Source organism: Eulemur rufifrons, chromosome 6 (assembly GCF_041146395.1).
Source record: "Eulemur rufifrons isolate Redbay chromosome 6, OSU_ERuf_1, whole genome shotgun sequence".
Classification (NCBI taxonomy): domain Eukaryota; kingdom Metazoa; phylum Chordata; class Mammalia; order Primates; family Lemuridae; genus Eulemur; species Eulemur rufifrons.
Window position 1 is genome coordinate 71,762,201 of NC_090988.1, and position 24,299 is coordinate 71,786,499.

Sequence of the window (24,299 nt, forward strand, 5' to 3'; positions counted from 1 at the left end):
TTTTCTATCCCTCTATTTAACACATCTTTTTTTTTTTTTTGAGACAGAGTCTCACTCTGTTGCCCAGGCTACAGTGCTATGGCATCAGCCTGGCTCACAGCAACCTCAAACTCCTGGGCTCAAGGAATCCTTCTGCCTCAGCCTCCCAAGTAGCTGGGACTACAGGCATGCGCCACCATGCCTGGCTAATTTTTTCTATATATTTTTAGTTGTCCAGCTAATTTCTTTCTATTTTTAGTAGAGACAGGGTCTGCTCTTGCTCAGGCTGGTCTTGAACTCCTGAGCTCAAACGATCCTCCTGCCTCGGCCTCCCAGAGTACTAGAATTGCAGGCATAAGCCAGCATGCCTGGCCAACAGAGATTCTTTTCTATCATGCTGGGCATTCAGGCTTTCTTAGGGCACTACACTGCCTATGAGAATATTATAAAATTGAAATCATCAAATCAATGAATCCCAATAATACATACTTCTCTCAGGGAGTAACTTTTTCATCACTTTGTGCTGCTTAAAACTACATGATTCTGCTGATATCTAAGACAAATTTCAGGAAGGGACCTAAGAGCACAAAGTAGTCAACTCCCTATCATCCATAATGCCAAAGTATTTACGTTATCTGAGACTGTTGAGTCTGTAACCCTGAATCCAATTCTACTTCCTATTCTCCATCTAGAGCTTTAGTAGTCTTTTTAGGAAAGAGATATCTATATCACAAGCATACTGTTTTAAAGGCAGCTCTGAAAAAGAGTGTAGAATTTATCAAAAAGAAATAGGTGAGGAGAAAACAGGAGCCTAATTATTTAAATTCAATTATAGTTTTATAAAAATAATTACTTAGTGTTTAAATAAGTAACGAAGGAGAAAAATCAAAATATGTGAGGTAACCAGTACACTGCGAGATGCATCTTGTTATCCCTGCCTTCTCCACAACACCTATTGCAATGAGTAACACATAGGTGCACTCAATAAAAAGAGTGCTTGCAGAGGGTTATGGCGGACAGACCAGTAAATTGGATTCCCTTGTTCTGTATCACAATCCCAGCTTACTGATCATCATTCAGGGTGACTTTGGGTATATTACTTTAACTCCCTGTGCTTCATTCTCCATACAGTATAATAATAACTTGCTTTTATGTCCTTCTTACTCAGAGAGTGTCAGAGTGTCATAAAGATCAAGTTTTATTGTCAATTGCATTTGTATTCAATTTTAGTCAAAAGCTTTTTCAATCAGTTCTTTCAGAGATACATTCCCTATTTGAATCTTTTGATTTTTCAGTGAATGGCTAAGGTCTCAGCATAACTCTGTGTAGTTGTACAAGGGCAGGCTGATTTTTTTAGACAGCATAGAAATGGCAGAGTGGATGTGAATGTAAGACAGATAATCATAAAAAAAAATAAAAACCTGATTTAAATACAGACTTAAATATTGCACATATTTTACAACCACTTGACAGGCTAAAATACAATAAATGGAAATGAGTCTTTGATAATTCCAATGAGGCAGTGCATGGAAACATACAAAATCTCAATATTAATAGTCTCAAATTTAAGATCATAAAAACAGAACTAAAAGCTCTTCAGAACAGGCTCATCCTAGTGATTAAACTTTGGGGATTCATTCACTTGACACAAGGTCTGCCATAGTGGTGAAGTCACAAGTTACAAAGAGTGAAGGGGAAAAGTGAAATGGGCTAGACAGATGCCCTCACTTCCAAATTTCACAGAAGGCAGAAAAAAATGGCGTAAAAGAGAATTTCAAGTGTGGTCTGAAAGGCTTCAAAGACTGATGAGATATTTTATATGCTGGGCTTTTTAAAAAAAGTTATGGATTTACACACACAATATCTCTTTCAATATGCATAAAAATATCTGCCTGACACTATCTTTATAACATGAGATGGAATATGCCCATTGGTCAGGCTTGAAACATACACGTGCCTCTAAAAGTTAGTGGTGTTTTGAATTTAATTTAAAACACAAGAACTAAGATAAGGATTATTTTCCTTCAAAAGAAAAAAATATGTTTATTTTTAGGATAATGTATACTAAACAAGCATAAGAAAAATATTAAATATATGTTATGTGACCATGATATATAGATACATACAAATGCACACATTATAAAGAAATATACATGTATATACATGCATGTATGTATGTATATGCACACATACACATATACACTACACTAACTCACTTCTTTCTTACTCTGCTAAAGCTATTTGAGCATCAGTTATTTAGTCATAATTATTAATATGTTTGTGTGAAGGCACCCTTGGGTGGAATTTTGTTTGAGACTTTAGCTTTAATTTCAATGGTGAGTGCAGAGGCATATTTTAGTGATCAAATTTCATGAGTCGTCTGGCTCTCTCTTACATTTCTTGGTCTTTGACCTCTGGAATAAATGTCACAAACACCCAAAACCACATTATTTTATTTTGCGGTTTTATGGGTAACAAGAAATGTTGAAGCAATTCTATAACTCACTCTATCAAATGGAAAATTGATATAGTGAATATTCATACCTTCTATAGTACTGTTCTCACACTGTGCATATTTGAAATGAGTGAATTAAAAAATAAAATGAGGCAAAACAATTGCAGTTAGCTGGAATGAATAATATCTGGTATGTGATACTACAACAGGGTAACTATAGTCAATAATAATTTATTGTGTATTTTTAAAATAACTAAAAGACTGGAATTGTAATGTTCCTAACACAAAGAAATATTAGATGCTTGAGATGATAGATACCCCAGTTACCCTGATTTGATCATTATATGTCTGTATCAAAACATAACAGGTACCTCATAAATACATATATCTATTATGTATCCATAATAATTAAAAAGAAGAAAAAGTGCCTCCAAGAAAACTTGGAAATAGTTTTAACTGGGGAAACTTATGAAATGCCACATAAACATATTTCATTACAAAACCTTAAAATCAGAACAGCTTAAGAAAAGCTTAGATAATGTATTTATTGTGTAGTTTGGTTGTTAGTAGCAGGTATTATAGCTCTAACACTTGGCACTTAACATTTAATGAACATTAATTAAACTAAGGAGTTTGAAGAAATGAGTAATGAGTTTAATTTTTTACTTTGTTAAGATTATATTTTATCTACTTACATTCTACCTATTTTATGTTTGTATCTATATGCCCATCTGTATAGATAATTTTTAAATTGTATCATATTAGCAGAAAGGGCCAGTTTTCTGCTAGTGGAATATACTATTGTATATTATTGTGTATTAATTATATGTTGTATAACAGTGTGCATAAATAAACTATTGACCTCAGGCAAAAACACAAAGAAAAATTTTTTAAAAAAGAGAAAAATAGTGTTGACCTGGGTTAATGTCAGCCTCTATTATCTTTTGGCTGTTTAACCTCGGGAAACTTAGATAACTTTTGTGTCTCTTTCTGTGCCTTACATAGTCACTAAACAAGATCCTATAGGTAAAAAGAATATAGAAGTCAGTCCTGGATAGAGCTGGAGCCCATTCTACTAAGTGAAGTATCACAAGAATGAAAAAACAAGCACCACATGTACTCACCATCACACTGGTATTAATTGACTTAACTGACCAACACTTATTTGCACATATAGTAGTAACATTCATTGGGTGTCAGGCAGATGGGAGGGGGAAGGAGGGGATGGGTATATTCACACCTGATGGGGTGCAGTGTGCATCATCTGGGGGATGGACACACTTGAAGCTCTGACTTGGGTGGGGAAAAGGCAATATATGTAACCTAAACATTTGTACCCCCGTAATATGCTGAAATAAAAAAAAAAAAAATAAAGAAGTCAGTGCTCATTGTGAAAGAGTGTAATCAGCCCTTGAAAATCAATGGAAAAATCAATTAGAGAATCTCCAATTTAGTAGAATTTAGAAAGTAATATAGCTGGTTAAATTCTAAGTAAATTATAACTTACATTATAAAGCACATAGTGCATAGCAGGTTTTTAGTAATATTTATTAAGAGAATAAAGAGAATACACTGTAATAGAAGAGATAAGTTGAAAGAATAGGTGTAGAAAAACCAGGCCCAGACTCATATTACATAGTCAGATGTTCCCCAAGTCAAATCACGCTCCCCAGGGTAAATTATTTACAGTGAAAGTCTGCCTGGTGCAATTAGTCTTTGTGGCTCCCAGTCCTATTGGATTATGTATGGGGACAGTCTTCCAAACCACAGCAATCCTTTTTCATTTGTGTCTTCTCTCTTTTTGCTTTTTCAGCTCTGTTTTATCAATTTTATTGATCTTGTAAAAAACAGCTTTTTTCTTTATTTTTCTGTTTAATAGTATTGATTTCTGCTCTTTATTATTTCTTCTATTTGCTTGCTTTAGATTTATTTTGCTATTTCGTTTCTAGTTTTTTTTTTTAGATAAAAGCTTAGTTTGTCAATTTGAGACATTTCCTCTTTTACCTGCATGTCACAAATTTTGAAATGCTGTATTTTCATATTCATTTAGTTTAAAGATTTGTTTGGTTGGTTTGCTTGTTTTTGATTTCCTTCAAACTTTCTCTTTTATTCCTGGATTACTGAGAAGTGTATTGTTAAGTTTCCCAGTGTTTGGAGATTTCCCTTTTTCCTTTCTATTCTTAGTTTCTAGTTTTAGTTCATTGTGGCTAGAGAACATTCTCTGTATAATTCCAACTACTTTAAATTTGTTGAGGTTTGCTTTGTGGCACAGGCCAAAGTCTATCTTGGTATACACTCCATGGGTAGTTAAGAAGAATGTGCATTAAGATGATAGTGGGACAAGTGTTCTATAAATGTCTATCAGATTCTGTTGGCTAATAGTGTTATTGAGTTCTTTTATATCCTTGATAATTGTATGTTTAGTTTCTTCCTTCCTTCCTTGTGTGCTTCCTTCCTTTCTTCTTTCTTCTGTTCATTGGTATTTCCAGGTTGCCAGTTTTCTCAGTCTTGGATATATAAAGCAAAAAGAAAGCATAGGGATCACAAAACCTTGTCATTCCCGACGTCACAGGGTCCTGAGCCTCTCTCTCTGCCTTTAAGAATCTTCTTATATTTCTTTTATGTATGCTACCCAGGGTTTTTATTTGTATTTAGTGAGAGAAATACAGTAAATGTAATGTAAATGATGAAAGTTTCCATCTTTCTGGAAATGGAGGTAGGTCTCCAGAGTTCTGTTGTTAATGAAGCATATGGTCATTTTTTTTCTCCCAAATAACACACAGTTCACAGGTGAATTCATTAGTACATGCCCACTTATATTTGTTGTGGATTCTACTGTTACCAAATGGGCAGGTATTCAGTTTGCAAAACTATTCATATATTTTAGTAGTCTGGACTACTGAAGACATTAATTCTGCTCTGTATTTGTTTTAAATTTAAATCTCTGTTTCTGAGCTATTTCATTTAAGACAGATCCAGTTCCACCCATGTTGCTGCAACCCATGCATCAAATTACACTTGCACCACCTAAATTTATAACAATAAGTAAATAAATAAATAAATTCAAATCTTATGAAAAGTTAGAAAAAATGGGATAACAAAACTGCTTCTTTTTATAACAAAGCTTCAAAAAGGAGATGAGGTATATTTGCTGTAATAAATAACAATTTGAAAAATTTTTAAAAGACGAATTACATTTTTCCAAATTATTATTTTTTTCAAAATAAAGATCAAGTGCTGCATTCTTATAGGAAATTTGGATTAAAAAATATACAAAACATAACTCCAATCATACACTCTGAGTATATGACTGGAGTTAATTACTGATGTATTTTTATTCAATTATTTTAATATGGTGAGTCTGACTTGAGGAAAAAGACCCAAGTTAAGGAGTTTGGCAAATGCCATCCAGCCTCAAAAAGGCAATGATGTTACATTTCTGGATGCTGATGGCTCCGCTTCCATCATCACCCTGTAGAGTCTGCCTCAAGCGTTATCACTATTCATCGTTAATAAACGCAATATTTCAAAGGTCTATCTAAAACACTGTTTTACCTTACACTATGTAGTCAGGTGAGAGACATGTGGCTGCGATGGAACATCTGCCTGAGGCTCAAAGCATCCTATAGATTTTTTCCAGTAAATTCAGCCTAACTTCCTGCCAAGCATGCGGGTTCAACTACTGGCAGATTGGATTTCTCTTTGTTCCCGCCCCGCCCCTCCACATTCTCGGGAGAAGCGGGAATAAGTGATCAACCTGGGATAAATATGTAGCTGGGTGACCAGAGCGCAGTCCGGTGACCCGAGCGTGAGAAGCGATCGCTGGGCTCCCCCCTCCTCCCCGCGCCGCCTCTACCGAGAGTGACAAATCGCCCTCTGGGCTCAGAAGCTGCGGCAGCGATGAACAATCGGGACTGGGCCCTCCTAGGCCGCCGGTGACATCACTCTGGGAGCTGATTCCCTGCTCCCTGCTCTCAGCTCCTGTCTTGGCGAGGCGTCGATCCCTTAGTCTGTTTCTGTCTCTTCACCGCTGGCCAGAAACAAAGCCCCCCACCCAGAAGCCATACGACCGGGAGGAGGCTGGACAGCAAGGCAGCCGGGAAAGGAGGCCCCCGGCACGCCCAGCACACTACCTGCTGACTCTCTTGCCTGCGCTGGTCTCCAGCACCAGGTGAGTCCAAAAGGGTGAAGTGACCTGAGCCAAGGGGCGCTGCGGGGGCGAGTCACCAGAGAGGGCCCGAGGCACACAGCTCAGCTCTTCACAGCTCCTTCCTCAGTTACAGTATCAGTAGGACTCTGATCTATTGTGGCAGCAAAGGCCTTTTGGAGGAAGTCTCAGGACTGCTTCCTGTGTGCAGGGACAAAAGGCTTTTTTTCTTACCAAAGTCAACAAGTTTCTTTCCAGCCCTAATAATAGTGAGCATGCGTTTACGGATAACAGACAGACGAAATAAGTGAAACAGAATCAAATAGGAGAAGGAAATTGCCACTAGGCATTGTCCTCATACTGAAGTTCTCTCATTAGTCACAGACCACGCCCCACAAGGCAGGTGTTTGACTTTAGGGTATAGGGAGGGAGTCAGAGAAGGCAGTTAGGTTCTGGACTATGTGTAATCTTGTTTAAAAAAGAAATGTCCCTGGACCTCTGAAATGACCTGTTTCAGTATCTGGGCGAGACTAAGTGGTGAAACAATGCATGCATTTTCATTTTTCTGTCCTCTGAGCTGAACTAAACAAATAGCAAACAAGGCAATTTACAGTTAGAAACACTTTCAGAGTATTGATGCTTTCTCACTGACCCTAGATGGAACTTTTTAAAGGTATCATTTACATACACAATATATAAAGTTTAATTGTACAGCTGATTGAGTTTTGGCAAATGTACATAAACATAGAGTATTTTCATCACCCCAGAAATTCCCCATATGCCCTTTTACAGACAGCACCTCCTCAAAAGTAAACTTTTTAAAAAATTCCTATCACCTTTGATCAAATTTGACTGCTCTTTAATTTTTTTATAAATAGAGTCATATAGTATGTATTATTTTGTGTCCAGTTTCCTTCACTTAGTAAAATGTCTCAGTTTCACCCATGTTTCTGAATCAGTAATCTGTTTCTTTTTACTGCAGAGTGAGAGGTATTCCATTGAATTAATAAACCATAATTTGTTTTATCATTTTATTTGTTAGTGGACAATTGAATTGTTTTCACTCTTTGCCTTTTATAAAATAAAGTTGCTAAGAATACTTTTGTAGATATTTGCTTTCAATTACCTTAGGATTCATATATATACACACACACACATATATGTGAATGATGGGAATTGCTAGATTATAAAATAAGTATGGTTTATCATTATGAAACATAGGCCACCTGTTTTTGGAAGTGGTTGCACCAATTTTTACTATGATCAGCAATGCAGCATAAGAAAGATCTAGTGCTCCATATCGTTGATCACACTTGGTATTTCAATTGTATCAATTCTAGTCTGTAGTTTGCATTTTCATTTTATTTATTGTGCCCTCTTCAAAACAGATTTTTTTTTTCATTTTGATAAAATTCAACGTAATATTTTTAGTGGCTAGTGCAGTTTTCCCTCATATAACATGTTTTTGTATACTACAAAATCATAGAAGTATTCTGTATGTTTTCTCCTAGAGATGTTATTGTTTAACCTTTATCTTTGGATCAATAATTCAACTCCAATTAATTTTTTTGTTTGGTATTAGATAAATAGGCTTCTGGGTTTTTTTTCCATATTGATGTCTCGTTAAGTAGTTCTGATATTATTTATTATTTGTTGGAAAACTATCATTTTCCTATTAAATTGCCTTGTGGCTTTATTGAAAAACATTTGACCATAATTGTGTCAGTCTATATCTGGAATAATCATTTTTGTTTCACTGGCCAATTATTTATACATAATTATGCTAATTCTTCAGATTGTATTGTTTATAATACTATACAACTATTCTATAGTTTATAGAAATTCTCTAAATCAGGTGATATAAGGTCTAAAATTTATTCTTCTTCCTCAAGATGTTTTGTTATTTTTAACTCCTTTGTACATCCACATATATTTTAGAATCAGTCTGTTAGTTATTACAAAAAAGTCTATTAGAATTTGATTTGGATAGCTTTGCATCTCTAGAAAATTGGGGCTTAGTTGACACCTGGTCTGGTGATATCTGGTTCCAAACTGATGCATAATATTTGCCATTACACTATCACTATGCAAAGAATTATATCATTTATATTTCAGTACTCATTCAGTTTAACTACTATGCTTTCAGAATTGTGTTTGATTAAACTGAATCATTTTCACATTTGAAAGTTTTCCTATACCTTCAGTCCATTTATTTGAGTTTTTTTGTATTTGTATTGTCCAAAAAGTGACTTTAGTAACGTTTTAAACTAGACTCCACTGAAATCTTTTATTAGCTTTATAGATCTGAATTTTATGAAATCTAAAATCCTATTTCCTTTTTAGAATATTCTCACTAATTTCTGATAGTACTCAGGGTATTATCTGTTTTTGTTCCACATTATATTTTCCAATGTATATATTTTGTTTTTAGCCAAACATACTTCAAATAGACGAGAATTTCTTCTACTAATCAGAGAAATAAAATATGACTCTTAAATCTTGATCTAAGACTACCAGAAAATTATTTAAAGGAATGAGGCACGATCATACACACATCCATTTATATCACAAGAATGTGATGGCAAGCAGTGGATCAGCTTGCAAAAAACTAAATTTGAAAAAGGAACAGTGTAAATAATATGGAATATTAGGCATCATTAAATATGATGTTATGTACTAAAATAAAACTTTCCATGGTGTGAGAAGCTAAAGAAAGTATATATAAACTTACATTTTACATATTTTACTGAACATTAAAAAGACATGGTACAAAAATACATGTAAATATATCCGTAAGTAGAAATAAATTATAGAATGGTGTTTAAAATGACTTTTGCTCACTTGGTATTCCAATTTTCAGTAATAAGTTCATTTTTATGTATAATAGAAATAGTAAATACAAAAAAGTTTTTTTCATAGAAAGCTTGGATTGAAAAATTCAAACATAAAATTAAAATTAACCATAAAAATCTAATGATATACAATCTTTTGACTTGCATCAAAAATTGTGTTCTAGGTTTTTTTTTTCCATATAAATTAATGGAAATTTTATTAATCATAACAGTTAATACTAAGAAAATTCTATATGTTAGACACTATTCCAAAGATAATTTCACATGTATCATAATATATGAGTTCCAGGGTATAATACAAAGATTCATGGAATAAAGAAAAAGTGAAACATTTATAATGATATTAGGCAATATTAATATCATCAAAAGTTCAACTGTTTTGGAATATAACCAAATTAACAGAAAGAGAGTTAATATAACGGGTGTATTATTAAGTTTTTTTTTTTTTTATTTCAGCTTATCATCATGGGGGGTACAAAAGTTCAGGCCACATACACTGCCCGTGTTCCGCCCATCTCCCCGAGTCAGAACTTCAAGCGTGTCCATTCCCCAGATAGTGCGCATTGCACTCATCATGTAGTTATACACCCATCCCCTCCCCCCACCCCCATCCCCCCGAGTCAGAACATTCAAGCTTGACCATTCCCCAGATGGTGCACAATGCACTCATCATGTAGTTATACACCCATCCCCTCCCCATCCCCCCCCGAGTCAGAACATTAGGTTTTAATTTTTATCCTGAGAGTATGAAAATAGAAAAATGGGACATACATAATCAAGATGGGTATCTCTGGGAAAATTTCGATAAATGTAGTAATTTCACTTTAATTTTCAAACAGATATGCCAGGAATTTCAATTACTAGTTTTATTTGTCACATTGGAAATTATGTACAAGCCACTTCATAGTGTCCTTTGTACATGACCACCTCAATGTAATACCATATCACCTTCATGTTTGATGTCTGCTGTTCTTGCTGGTCAACAGTCAATTAAATGACTAGGTTTTATTCATGAAGGAGATTTTCCCATATACTAATTATCTTCCAGAATTTTCTATATTTGCATGTGGAGATTTCCATGAAATCCTGAGTGTTTAGTCACAAAAGCCAAATGTTATTATCAAAATTCATTTATGAGTGTAATTCATTTATGCTATGTTTTTTATGTTAAATAGTTCTTACCAGTTAAATTCTCTCTGTGTGGCTGTGTGTATATGTGTGTGTGTGTGTGTGAGAACATACTGCTTTCCTACTATTTTAAATGTAGTTTTACTTACAATGAAACTTCTAGGAGCTAAATCATTTTGCTTTCTTTCTAAATTCTTTTCTTTTATTGAAAATGCTTCAAAACTATCCCAGAATTTAGAAAGGAAAGTCTGTTATTTCAACATCATTAGGTCTAGCTGAACATTGTCATATGCTTCAGTCATCTAATCATTCATTCCTATGTGCTGGCAGAATGTTTTATGAAGACTTCTTTTAATATTCGTTTAAAACAACATCTTATTAGTTGTGATTTTATCGCTAAGGTATACCAACTGTTTATGACAATTTATTCAAATGTCTTCCCTCACTCCTGTTGTATGCAAACCTGAAAGCTAATTTAATAATACATTGCAGTATTAGGATTATATGAGATAATATGTTCATAACATTGAATATGTACATATACACTAAACATGTTTATATAATTATGTGTCCATGCTTTTTATTTCCTTCCACTCATCTCTTCCCTTTATCTTATAATTTTTTTCTATTCTCTTTTGTAAAGTCATATCTAGGTTTCTTTATCTCTCTAGTGCATGTTGCATAGATGAAAGAAATACAAATTTGAAATAATATGCAATTATTTAGATTTAAAAAATGTAACTTTATTAAATAAAAAATAAATTAATATTGTGGGGAAAAATAAAAACATCCTACCTAACCCACATTTATTTGTTCATGTCTTTATATTTTCCTAATACCAGGCTAGGTGAAGATTTTGTATAAAGTTAATTTTTATGATAAATATACTTACTTTTAATTGTATATTATGTGTTTTTCTAGAAAAGATTTGAGATACAAATTAAATACATACATGCATATGTATATACATGCATGCATGCACATATATAAACTAAATACATGGACATATGTATATATATGCAAGAATACACACATATATATGAACAAATAACAATAGGAAATAAGGATCATAAAAAGGAAGAAAGGTAAATATTCTAGAGGGTAAAGTAATTGAACATTAAATTGTTTGAGTTTTCTTGCAGAAAGAAAATTAAATAAGCTAATACAAATCTTGTGGTGTGATTATCAGAAAATAAGTCATATTGATTTTACAGAGAAAAGTGTTTTTCGTGGCATTAAATTGTAAAACAATTATTTTGTTGGTCCATCTCCAGGAAATGTTTAACAACAAGCTGTATAATGTCATCAAGAAAGAGTTAACATATGAAAGTGACTATTCTTTAGATGACCCTTGGTAATGAAGACTATTAGAAGTCTGATAAATTGAGTTTCTAAACTTCCCTTCAGACATTTCTCACCACAAATTACATAAAGATTGAGCTTGGCTCTTTGATTTGTTTGTACTAAGCTCTATGAAACAAGTCAATGTGTTGACTTTTTCAGTGCTACCAGTTTAGATACAAACTGCTGAGCCTTATAATGATGTAGTTAATAAATAAATGTTATTGACAAATTAAATATATGCCTACTTTCTAAAAAAAAAAAAAATCAATGGTTATTTTTGGAAAAGACCTTTACACATAAATAAGCCAAGTACAGAAAGACAAATCTTGCATATTCTCATATGCGGGAGCTAAATATTAAAAACAATTTATCTCATGGAGACAGAGAGTAGAAAGATGGTTACCAGAGGCTGGGAAGGGTAGCAAGGAGGGGGAGATATAGTAGGCATGGTTAATGGGTACAAAAATATAGTTAGATAGTTAGAAAGAATGAAAAACACTTGATAGCACAACAAAGTGACTATAATCAAACATAAGTTAGGGTATACTTTAAATAACTAAAAAAGTAGAATTGGAATGTTCCTAACACGAAGAAATGATAAATGCCTGAGGTGATGGATATCCCAAATACCCTGATTTGATTAATTCACATTGTATGCCTGTATCAAAACATCACATGTACCCTACAAAGATATACAACTATCATGTACCCATAATAAGTAAATAAAAATTAAAAATGAATGTTTTACTTTTTTCCTTGTTATATGATTTAAAAACATTTACAAACTCTTATAATGCCTGGGCCTAAGATTGCTATTTTAATAGGAATATTTTTGCTAAAATCAAGCATATATGTATTCAAATTATATTATATTCATTTATATTAATAAGAAGAAAGCAGCTACTAAAAATAAAGACATCATTTTTTCTTAAGAATCGTTTCACTTATTGGGCACATTTTGTAAGGCAAGACCACTCAATAAGTTTTCTTCCTTATATGGGTAGAATCCACCATTTTAGTTTATACTTTGAACCTTTATTTGGCTGCCTATATTTATTTTTCAAAAAGCCAAGCTGTGTCAGATAAAAGATATATAATATTGAGCTATATGTGTGCTTTCCTCAAGAGCAATTATATGTACTCATCACAAATATATTAGCATAGTTTTTTTGGTGCTGTTCATTCATCTCCTCACAATTCTTCTATCAAAGACAACAAAATATCTGTTACATTTCTATCATGTGTTAAAATGATTAAAGTTATTGATATACATTGATATTCTATACATTGATATAGAAGAATTGATCAACAGAAAATTTCTAAGGCAAAATAATTTTTAAAATATATTAAATATGTGAGATATTTTTAATCTCCTAATAATAGAGAACAAAAACATTAGCACTATCATTTCTTAAGTGCCAAATTTGCAAATTAAAAAAAAAAAAAGAAATTCAGTGCTGACCAATAGATAGTCCCAAGGGTACTCATACCTAGTCATGGTGGAATGTGAAATTATATAGTTTTTAAAATAAAAATTATAAATATGTTATTAAACTTTAAAATTTAAATACTAAATACAGAAATAATTTTTTATATTTTTATGGTTTTTTCCATATAAATATTTCATGAAAGCAAAATTATGTAAAAATACATATTCTGATATCTGGAACATCTGGAAGAATGCAAAAGTTAACAGTTGTTTTTATATGTTAATTATAAATTATAATTAATATTTATTATGTAATATATTTCCCTTTCAGAAAATTTGTTATATTAATATTTATTACCTTTTACTCCAATCACATGCTATGGTAATACATAAGTTCTAAATTAGTTTCTGAGAAGTGCATGCCACTAATACAGGAAGATAATCCATCACATTGGCTTGCACAGCATGTATTACAAAGAACTGAACTCCACGAAAATTAACTTCTGTTTTCAGTTTTGTCTCCCTCATCATCCAGCATTATATCTTCATTACCATCATTTATATTACTTTCCTTTATCTCTATTTTTCATTACACACACACACACAAACACACACACACACAACTCAATGGGATTTTCAATATTTTCCAAAATAGGATGAAATATGCTTGTAAGAAATACTTAGAATAATTTAATAAATATGTAAAATGAGTATGTATTCTTATATGAAATTTTCATCTTTGGAATAAACGTAGTATTTAGGACTTGTATTTTTAAGAACAAAGCAAGGTAATGTCATAAATACTAAGCTATGTAAATCATCTCTTTCCATTTTTAATTTTTGGTTATACATACACCCCAGGCTAAGTACTCTGGTTGTCCTCTAAGATCTTATTGGGTTTGGTATCTTGGACAGTGAGGCTGAGAAAAGATCAATTTGAAGGCCATTTTTTTTGTATTAATATCTTTGTACCATGATAGGTATTCCACAATAAAATCTTAAGTGAATGTGATTATGGTAAAGACTAAGTAGAATAATAACAACAACAATAAAACATGACTAAGAGAATAACATATTTGTAGCTAGCCCAAGGATGCCAAAATAAAACAATCTACAGTGGTTGAAGATATCTTCTCACAATATTTTAGTCCATATAAAAATGCATCAAATTACTGATGACTCTCTATTACAAAGAATAAGGAATATTTCCTAATTTTGCAGTGTATCTTACTTAATCTACTATCTGCTGGTTTTCCATGCTTCTAACAATTCAGATTTGAGACTTTCTATGAAAAGTTTGACACTAAGGAAAATCTTACCTCTAGTGAAAAGTTTCTCTGAGGTAGATATTTAAAAATTATCAACTTTTTATCTTTTTATATTTCCTTATCTCTGCCTTAGCATTTATCCACTGAGAAGTATGTACTTGTATATCCTTTCACCTTTCAGCCTGAGAAATTCAAGGGACTGTATGTTTCTAAAAATACCTAGTGGACTACATGAAATGAAGAGGCTGTGTTTTCATGGACATGGTGTTTGTGTGTTGAGGTGAGGACGGAAAGAAGGAAGTGGGGCTCTACAATTTATAGCCAAAGGGATCTGTGTTCAAATAATGTTCTTTCTTTCATATGCGACCTAATCTATTAATATAAACTGACAAAAGTAAGTACAGTCATGCATCGCTTAACAATGGTGATACATTCTTCTAAAGGTGTCACTAGGCAATTTTGTTGTGTCATAGAGTGAACTTACAAATATCTAGATGTTACAGCCTACTACAAAAGTAAGCTATAGCATATAGCCTATTGCTCCTAGGTTACAACCTGTGCAACATGTTGCTGTACTGAATACTGTAGGCAATTGTAACACAATGGGAAGTATTTGTGTATTTAAACATATCTAAACATAGAAAAGATACAGTACAAATATGATATAAATGATAAAAAAATGATGAACCTATATAGGGCACTTAGCATGAATGGAGCTTGTAGGACTGGAAATTGCTCTGGGTGAGTCAATGAGTGAGTGGTGGATGAATATGAAAACCTAGGACATTACACTACTGTAGGCTTTATAAACACTGTTCACCAAAGATACATTAAATGTATTTTTAAAATGTTTCTTTCTTCAATAATATTAACCTCAGTTTATTGTAACATTTTTTACTTTATAAATTTTTAAATTTAAAAAGAAAACCTTAAAACACTAACACCTTGTATAGCTGCACAAAAATATTTTTTCTGTATATCCTTATTCTATGATCATTTTTCCATTTTTATTTTTTTTACTTTTTAATTTTTTTGTTAAAAACTAAGACACAAACATAGACATTAAGCTAGGCTTATACAAGGTCAGGATCATTAATATCATTGTCTTTCAATTCCACTTTTTGTCCTACTAGAAGGTCTTCAGGGGCAAAAACACATGGAGCTATTGATAACAATCTCTTCTTCTGGTACACCTTCTGAAGGACCTCATGAGGCTATTTTAACTTTTTTTTTAAATAAGTAGAAATAGTATGCTCTATAATAACCACAAAGGTATAGTATAATAAATACATAAACCAGTAACAGTCATTTATTATCACGATTAAGTATTATGTATTGTATCTAACTGTGTGTGTTATACTTTTATATGACTGGCAGAACAGTAGGTTTGTTTGCACCAGCATCACCACAAATACTTGAGTAATGTGTTGTGCTCTAACAAGACAGCTACAACATCACTAGGTGATAGGAATTTTTCAGCTCCTTTATAATCTGGTGGTACTACCATCTTCATTGACCAAAACATCTTTATGCCACACATGACTTTGCAAAGACCAATAGATTAAGAATGGCAGAGCAGAAATAAAGGTAAAACCTGAAAGAAAGACTGAGTAGCTTCATCATTCATAGACTTCCTACCTCTTCACTTTTTGATTTTTTTTTTTTTTTTTTTTTTTTGAGACAGAGTCTCACTCTGTTGCCCAGGCTAGAGTGAGTGCCGTGGCGTCAGCCTAGCTCACAGCAACCTCAAACTCCTGAACTCAAGCGATCCTCCTGTCTCAGCCTCCCGAGTAGCTGGGACTACAGGCATGTGCCACCATGCCCGGCTAATTTTTTCTATATATATTTTTAGCTGTCCATATAATTTCTTTCTATTTTTAGTAGAGATGGGGTCTCGCTCTTGCTCAGGCTGGTCTCGAACTCCTGAGCTCAAACGATCCGCCCACCTCGGCCTCCCAGAGTGCTAGGATTACAGGCTTGAGCCACTGCGCCTGGCCACTTTTTGATTGATAAGAGAAACAATGTCCTATTTACTTAGCCTAAGTCTAATGCACTCTTCAGAAATAATAGGCTTATCACAAAACATTGCTGAGATACTAGTGATGTTAATTTACTATGCATTTTTATTACTTAAATATTACACAAAATGTATATATTTATATAGATTTGTGATGTTACGAGCAAAACAAAAATGTACTAATATGTAATTTTTTGTGAGTGGGTGTGTGTTGCTGCAGTTTATGAGTACACCTAGCCTTATGGGACACAGAGGTGGAAGTTAAAGGACTAATTGGAAAAAGAAAGTCACCAAGGAAGAAATAGGGTGGTAGTGTTTTTTTTTGTTTTTTTTTTGTTTGTTTTTGTTTTTTTTGAAAACACTAATCCCATATTACAGATATTATAGGATAGTTAGAGGAAGAAAGTGGTGCTAGGTAATAAATTTTCAAAGTTAATGAAAATATCCAGGGACATCCTAGAACAATGCTTTTCATAGACTGCTATAGATGATTATACAAAACTGCTTCCCTGCAATATATTAATTAGTTAAATGATGAATTAAGTAATAGTTACTTGCATTCATAAAAAGAGATTATTTAAAGCTCTGATGAATGGCTATACCACTTTAAGCAGTTTAGTAATTATTTATAGATCTGTGGGGAAGATATTATATTTATTTGTACCTAAGATGTTAATCATCAGCTAGATTTTCAAAAGAGGAATGGGAAGAAAGATTTGGAATGGGACTCAAGAAAAAGTGACAGAGGATAAGAATACTAACTTTCCTCTCTAAGAAAAATAAAATAAAGAGAAATGTATTTTCTTACCACTCCTGAAGGCATAAACAGACATTAAAAGTCCCAGTAGTGGCATTCATAACAGTTTTATACTTTGCAAAAAAAACTGCATTTTTTTACATTCTAGGATCAGTAGATTTATGTATTTTTCCTGATACCTCACTTAAAAGCAAAAGGACATACTAGATGGATATAGAATAGTTGTCCAAGAAAACTGATTAATTTAGGAAAGAACAGAAAAAAACTCATTGGGCTTATTTTCTTTTTAAGTTAACACAGTTCTGAATGGGAGATCTTGGATTATTCTGTTTTAAAATCCTGCTTAGCAACCGCTCTGAACTATGAAAATATTTGTTGAAGTTTGAATATACCTTTATTTTATTCTCAAATTGGAAAGACTATGCTTAATTGACCGTATATTCTGGTTACAGATGTCCCAGACTTTGCAGACCATCCTAAGTCTAGTTGTAGTTTTGCATAGGTTGTCCACCATTCATTTGGGAAGTGCCAACAGAAGTAGCAGTATTTTTCTGAGCCCTTTCCATCTTATATTAAAGTAGATGCTTTTGAATGAGACCAATTATAAGACTTTTCTGCAATTTTAGCTAAAATAGCTAAATGTTCATGTTATCATTAACAATAGTTTTATGTGTATCACTTGAAAAATCCAGAATAATAAAAAGCAACATATCAGTGTAATTTAGCTACAAACTGAATTAATATAATCCAATTGAGAATTAATATAAAAACAATTTCCTTGAAAAGAAGTTGGGAGTCCCACTTGGCTGACCAAAGATTATCTTTAGTATTCTATTAGGTTCTGGTTGCTGGGTTTTAAAAGGAATAAATCCAAACCTGAACACATTAAGAACACTGAGGGTATTCTAAAAGCATCATTTTGAGAAATAGATGATGTACCCGTACATCATGAGTCTTTCCTTCTTCATCTAGGTGTAACAGAAATTATTCCTAGCCCTGGTTATGTTTCAGATTAAGTGATAATATAATCCTTCCAGGTGGTTCTTTCACTGGCCTTGGATGGTTTCCTCAACCTTATATGCTCGTCATTCCCTAGCTAAGGGACCTAGGGTGACCTTTTGCAGACCTTTGGAGCTTACCTTCTGTGTTGCTCTTTCTTCTATGGCATTTCCTACAGCAAACTCTAGCCACCTTTACTTCCACAGACACCCAGTTCTCCTCCCTCAACACACCAAGGCCACTAGGCTCTAACCTGGGTTTCCTCTACCTCTGCCGCAGCCCATATATTTCTCCAGGAGATAAACTGGAAGAGTGGTAGGTCTTGCCTTGTTTCTGTTCTCTCAGAGATCACTCTTTGTACTACATGATGTTCAAAGTTTTAAAACTATTATTTTATATTTTTCACTTGTTTTTCAATTGCTTTAGGTGGTAGTATAAATACGATCATTTGTACTTCATCTTGGCTTGGAGAGAAAGTACATTAGTGACTGGAATTGTTATTTGATAATTTGTCCTTTAATCCCACCATAGTATTTATTGAACTCCCACCACCATTTATTGAAATTGATTGGTTCTTTTGATTCTAGATATTTGCATTTTACGGCATATTGGTCACACGTTCTTGACCATTCTCTGTTTTGATTTACTATGTATGTGGTCTCTATTGGTTCCTGTTACTTTGTAATTCAGTCCACAACAGCCTCTCTCTTCAAACCTGCATAATCCATAGGCAAAATATTAGGAACAGTTAAGATGGTTGGTAACTCTGTCACTCTAAACTGCTATTGTTTTATCTCTTGCTTTTTAACTTTGAAATTCCATCACACAATTGTTCCTTACTATGTTATATTAACATTTCAAAATGTTTTCATGTTATCATGGTAGAAGGTGCAAACTTCTTGTAGATTTTGCACTATTTTAAGCCAGAGTAGGCAAAGCACCACCCAGAGGTCAACTCTTGGTGCAACCTGTTTTGGAAATAAAATTTTACCAGAACACAGCCATGCTCATTTGTTTACATATTGTTCATGGCTGCCTTTGAGAGACAATGTCAACATTAAATAGCATCGAATAGCTGTGACAGATACTCCATCCTGCAAAGCTAAAAAGATTTCCTTTTTGGTCTTTTACAGAAAATGCCAAGCCTGTTTGCACTTTTAACTCGTGTATGTGTATGTGTGTGCCTGTGTGTGTTTGTGAATGCCCATGCATTTGTGTGTATTTAGATTTTACATAACAAAGCCAAAATTGTCGTAAGAGTTTGTATCAATGTAACTTGAATTAAAATCTCAGCTATCAAGTTTATCAGCTATTTGATTTTGGTCAATTTACTTGACCAGCTTGAAGTATCATAAATTCAAAAGGGGGGATGTTTCTGCATTTAATACCTATACTTAGGAATAAATAATAACATATAGAAAGTGCTTCATTCATAGTACTCCTTCAATAAAGGCCCATATTACCTCTATTACTAGAATGAACCTCATGAAAAATAAAATACCTTGTAGGAAATATTATATATAAATTTCTTTGATAGTTGGAAGTTTTTCTTCTTTCACTTATATCTAAGTGGCTGATGTTAATATTTAAATCTTAAATTCTTGTAAGAAGCAAGTCACTTATACAAAATATTTAATAAAGACCTTATTTTTAGATGGAGACTTTTGGGCAAATTAAATCACTTACAGCTATAAGATATTATGAGAAAGATTCTCCCAAATAAAGTACAGACATATTTATAGCATGAATCATTTTTCAAAAATCTTCTCATTTACCAAAAAAAAACAAAAAAAACAAAAAACAAAAAAATCCTCGTGTTTAAAAGTAGGCTTCTCTCTCCTTTTTTTCTTTTGGGGGTTTATTTGCCACTCAGTTTATAATGTTTCAGAGACCCAGACACACAACAAGTGAAAAGGTCAGTGCTAAGCTGGGATACAGTACATCATTCCCAAACCATTTTCTGTATATTCCCATCTTTACCTTTTAAGCACTAAAAATCCATTTTCACATTTGAGTTACTTAGGCAGGCCATTTCCCTTAGTGACAACTTTTCTCTGTTTAAGAAAAGATAAGTGAAATTGCCATAGTCATGAGTTTCCTCTGGCTCTCCTGGGACTGAAAAGACCTTGGAAGTGTTTCTTTCTACAGGTCTGAGGAAGAAAGCCTTTGTGCAGGCGACACCTGGGAACTGTTTTTCTGCCTGGCACATTTGCTCTGTGGTGTGCAGAAGTTTGATGTTTGCTTTTCTTTGTAAATCTGACACTAAAGTACTGATGGGTAGCTTTAGCTTCTGTATTCAGTCTAAAGTGCCAATAGGGAGAACATAAAGAGCTAAATTGAAAACTGCAACTGCAGAAAACTGAAATCGTTTGGCTAGGCAAAGCTTTATTTTCTACTGGGTTGCCTTACTAGGGTATATGTATGATACGGTGTTCAGACATTTCCTGAAAGAAATAATTCTACCATTAAAGAAAATATTTTAAAATACACTTTTACATTATTCATACATATGGATCAAGGCTAAGAGAAAACAGGAAATGAATGATTTGGTCCTGGGACTGGAACATATTATCTTTTTCTTATTTTGAAAGTTTCATAATACAATAAATTATTGTATAAAGTATACAATTAAGAGTAAACGATAAAATGTGAAATTGTTTTTCAAAAAAAGTTATATTTTATGCTTTGAATATAACTTTAAAACACAAATTAAATTTTTATTAATAGCATTTAAGAAATTATTTTCCTTTGTGTTTCTCCTCAGTTTCAATTTAGCCTATTTTTCTAAAAGTTGTTTTTTGAAAATAAAATTTTACTCCTAATGTTTTTACTTATCTACCAAAAAATCTTGGCTTTATTTGTTTCTTATAAAATAACTGATCTATTATTTTTTATTCTTTTAATACTTGGAGCGATATCTGGATTGTATGCCAAAATGTGTAAGAGTTGGCCTTGTCTATTTAATGCTTTAAATCAAGAATTATTAGGTTCAGAATCTAAAACTATGTTGACAGACTACTATTTACCTTGTGGAGGTCTTGCATCTGATAAGAAAACATCAATGTGTTGAAAACATCATAGGTATCTTAGTTAACTATGGATTTATTTACATATCAGTGTAATTTAGCTACAAACTGAATTAATATAATCCAATTGAGAATTAATATAAAAACAATTTCCTTGTAAAGAAGTTGGGAGTCCCACTTGGCTGACCAAAGATTACCTTTAGTATTCTGTTAGGTTCTGGTTGCTGGGTTTTAAAAGGAATAAATCCAAACCTGAACACATTAAGAACACTGAAGGCATTCTAAAAGCATCATTTTGAGAAATAGATGAAGAAAGTGGGCATATCTACCCTGTTAAATAAAAGAGGACAGGAGGGATATGTTTCTTACTCTAATTTAAAATATTTGAAGGATAACATATAGTAAAGAGATGGAAATGTTTCGCTCTGGCTGCAGGATAATATAATTAAGATCAATTGGCCATTTAGGGAGATGGATTTGTGCTCAAAAAGGGGCAGAAATTTTTGAGGTGAAAATCGGATGCCTTGAGTGATACTAAGTTCCACACTAAGATAGTCTCTTGTCAGGAATGTGTTCAATAGAATTGAGGGATAGTTAGCTAAACCAGATCATTTAAAGTCCTTTCAAACTCATAGACTATATAAACTATAAATTTGTTCACCACAAAAAAAAAAAAAATGCAAAAGCAAAAACTTAACTTTTTTCTGCATTGCACAAAGTCATATGATCCTATTTTTCAGGTTTTATGCTTAGGCTATGTATGTTAGTCCAAGTCCTAGAAAGACACTAAATAGTCCAGAATCATTTAAGTTGAATGCAAATCTGATTAGATTTTGATATTTCATAAAGTGATTCCTAAATTTTTCAAAGCACTCTGTTTTTGTGATACAGTGAAAGGTGAAACAACTGTAAGTGAGGTATATGTTGCAATCTTAGGCAAAGTATCACTGCTATTCACTGTGTGGAGTTGATGAGCCTAAGATTGCAACATATATTGGTAAAAAGCTTAGATTCTGAAGTCATACTGACGTGAGTTCACGTTGTAATTTTGCCCTTTTTCTTTCTGTATGTCCTTGAACAATTTAGCTCAGTTCTCATAGCTTCAGCTTAGTTCATCTGCAAAGCTGGAATAGCAAAATACATAACTATGAGTAGTTATAATGAAAAAGATGAAACAAGTGTAAATAAGGGTCTTGGCTCTTTGTAGTGCTCAATGTTATTGTTATACTGTAGTACTCTTACACATGAAGTACACTTGTCTTTATAATGAGAAATTCTCAACTTCAATGATACTAATATGCTATTCATATCAAGGATAGGAGTGTGGGTGGGTGACCAGATTAAAAATTCTAAATCTTAGTGGATGTAGAGAGTGGAATTCAATGATTTTTTGGGTTTTTGTGTTTTATTTTCCATAAATAGGAGAACTTGAACCTCTGCTAATCAACAAGAAATAATCAATTCCTTCTCATCTAAATTTAACAATTGCCTAAATGGAAAATAAAAAGATATTTTTCATATTCTCCAAATTTTTTGAATGATCATTTTCAAATTATGTTAAAGCAAAGTGTTCAAATTAAAGAAATGTATTCAGATATGTAGCTAATTTTATTTTCCTAAAAAAGAAATGTAATTTTAAAGAAGATATAGATTCTGCATAATAGTCCTTTGTCAAATGTATGCTTTGCAAAGAACTCAAACAAATCAGCAAGAAAAAAAAAAATCATGGGAAGAGGTTTTTCAAAAGAAGATAGACAAATGGCCAACAAATATATGAAAAATGTTCAACATCACTAATTATCAGAGAAATGCAAATTAAAACTACACTGAGATACCATCTTACCCCTATTATAATGACCATTATTAAAAGGTAAAACAAAGACTCTTGCAATAAAATGTTTATCACAGAACAATCCACAATTGCAAAGATGTGGAATCAACCTAAGCACCCATCAATTTATGAGTAGATAAAGAAAATGTGGTTTATACATACCATGGAGTACTATATAGCTATAAAAAGGAATGAAATAATGTCTTTCGCAGCAACTTGGATGAAACTGGAGACCATTATCCTAAGTGAGGTATCTCAGGAATGGAAAACCAAACAGCATATTTTCTCACTAATAAGTAGGAGCTAAACAATGAGTACACATGGGCACAAAATAATACAAAGGACATGAGAATCTAAGAAGTGGGGAGGGTATGTGGGGTGAGGAATAAAAACTTACCTCTGGGGTGCAATAAACATTATCCTGGTAACAGGCACACCAAAAGCCCTGACTTAAGCATTATATAGGGTATCCATGTAGCAAACATATTTGTATCCCCTTAGCATTTTGAAATTAAAAAAATAAAATAAAAGCAGATATAATTACTTTAATTTGAGCTCATTCTTCTATTCAATCCACCTATAAGTTTTCCTCCAGTCTTTTAATCAGTGGTGAATCAATAAATGGTGCTGTTTCAACTGAAAAAATACACTGTAAATTACAGTTTTTACTAGTATAGCTAAATTGACAATAAGAATTAGATGAATGTAAAGAAAGAATGTAAATATATATAGATGTAAAAGTGAATGAGTGAATGTAAAAACAAACAAAACTTAACAAAAAAACCCTGTGCGAATGTTCAACCTTGCCACTCCAAATAAGGTTACAATTTTGGTGAATATAACAGTCTGTTGTGATGTGCAAGTCTTATGAAAAATCCATATTTTCTGTTTTTTAATAATTTTCCTTTGTTCCTATGGAAGCATTATTGTTCAATTTAATAAATTTTGGAAGACCATATTATAGGGGATCTTAAAATGTTTAAGACCTGCCCTGAAGAAGCTAGTCTAATGAGAGGGGAAGATAAGTTTACAAATATATACAGCTCAAGAATAGGTGTTAAAGGCAT

General features: G+C 32.8%; 1 pseudogene; it reads left to right on the forward strand.

The window, feature by feature from the left end:
- The first annotated feature begins 6,553 nt into the window (after positions 1 to 6,553).
- LOC138384301 (zinc finger protein 133 pseudogene) overlaps positions 6,554 to 24,299 on the forward strand; it is a 34,144-nt pseudogene continuing 16,398 nt past the window's right edge.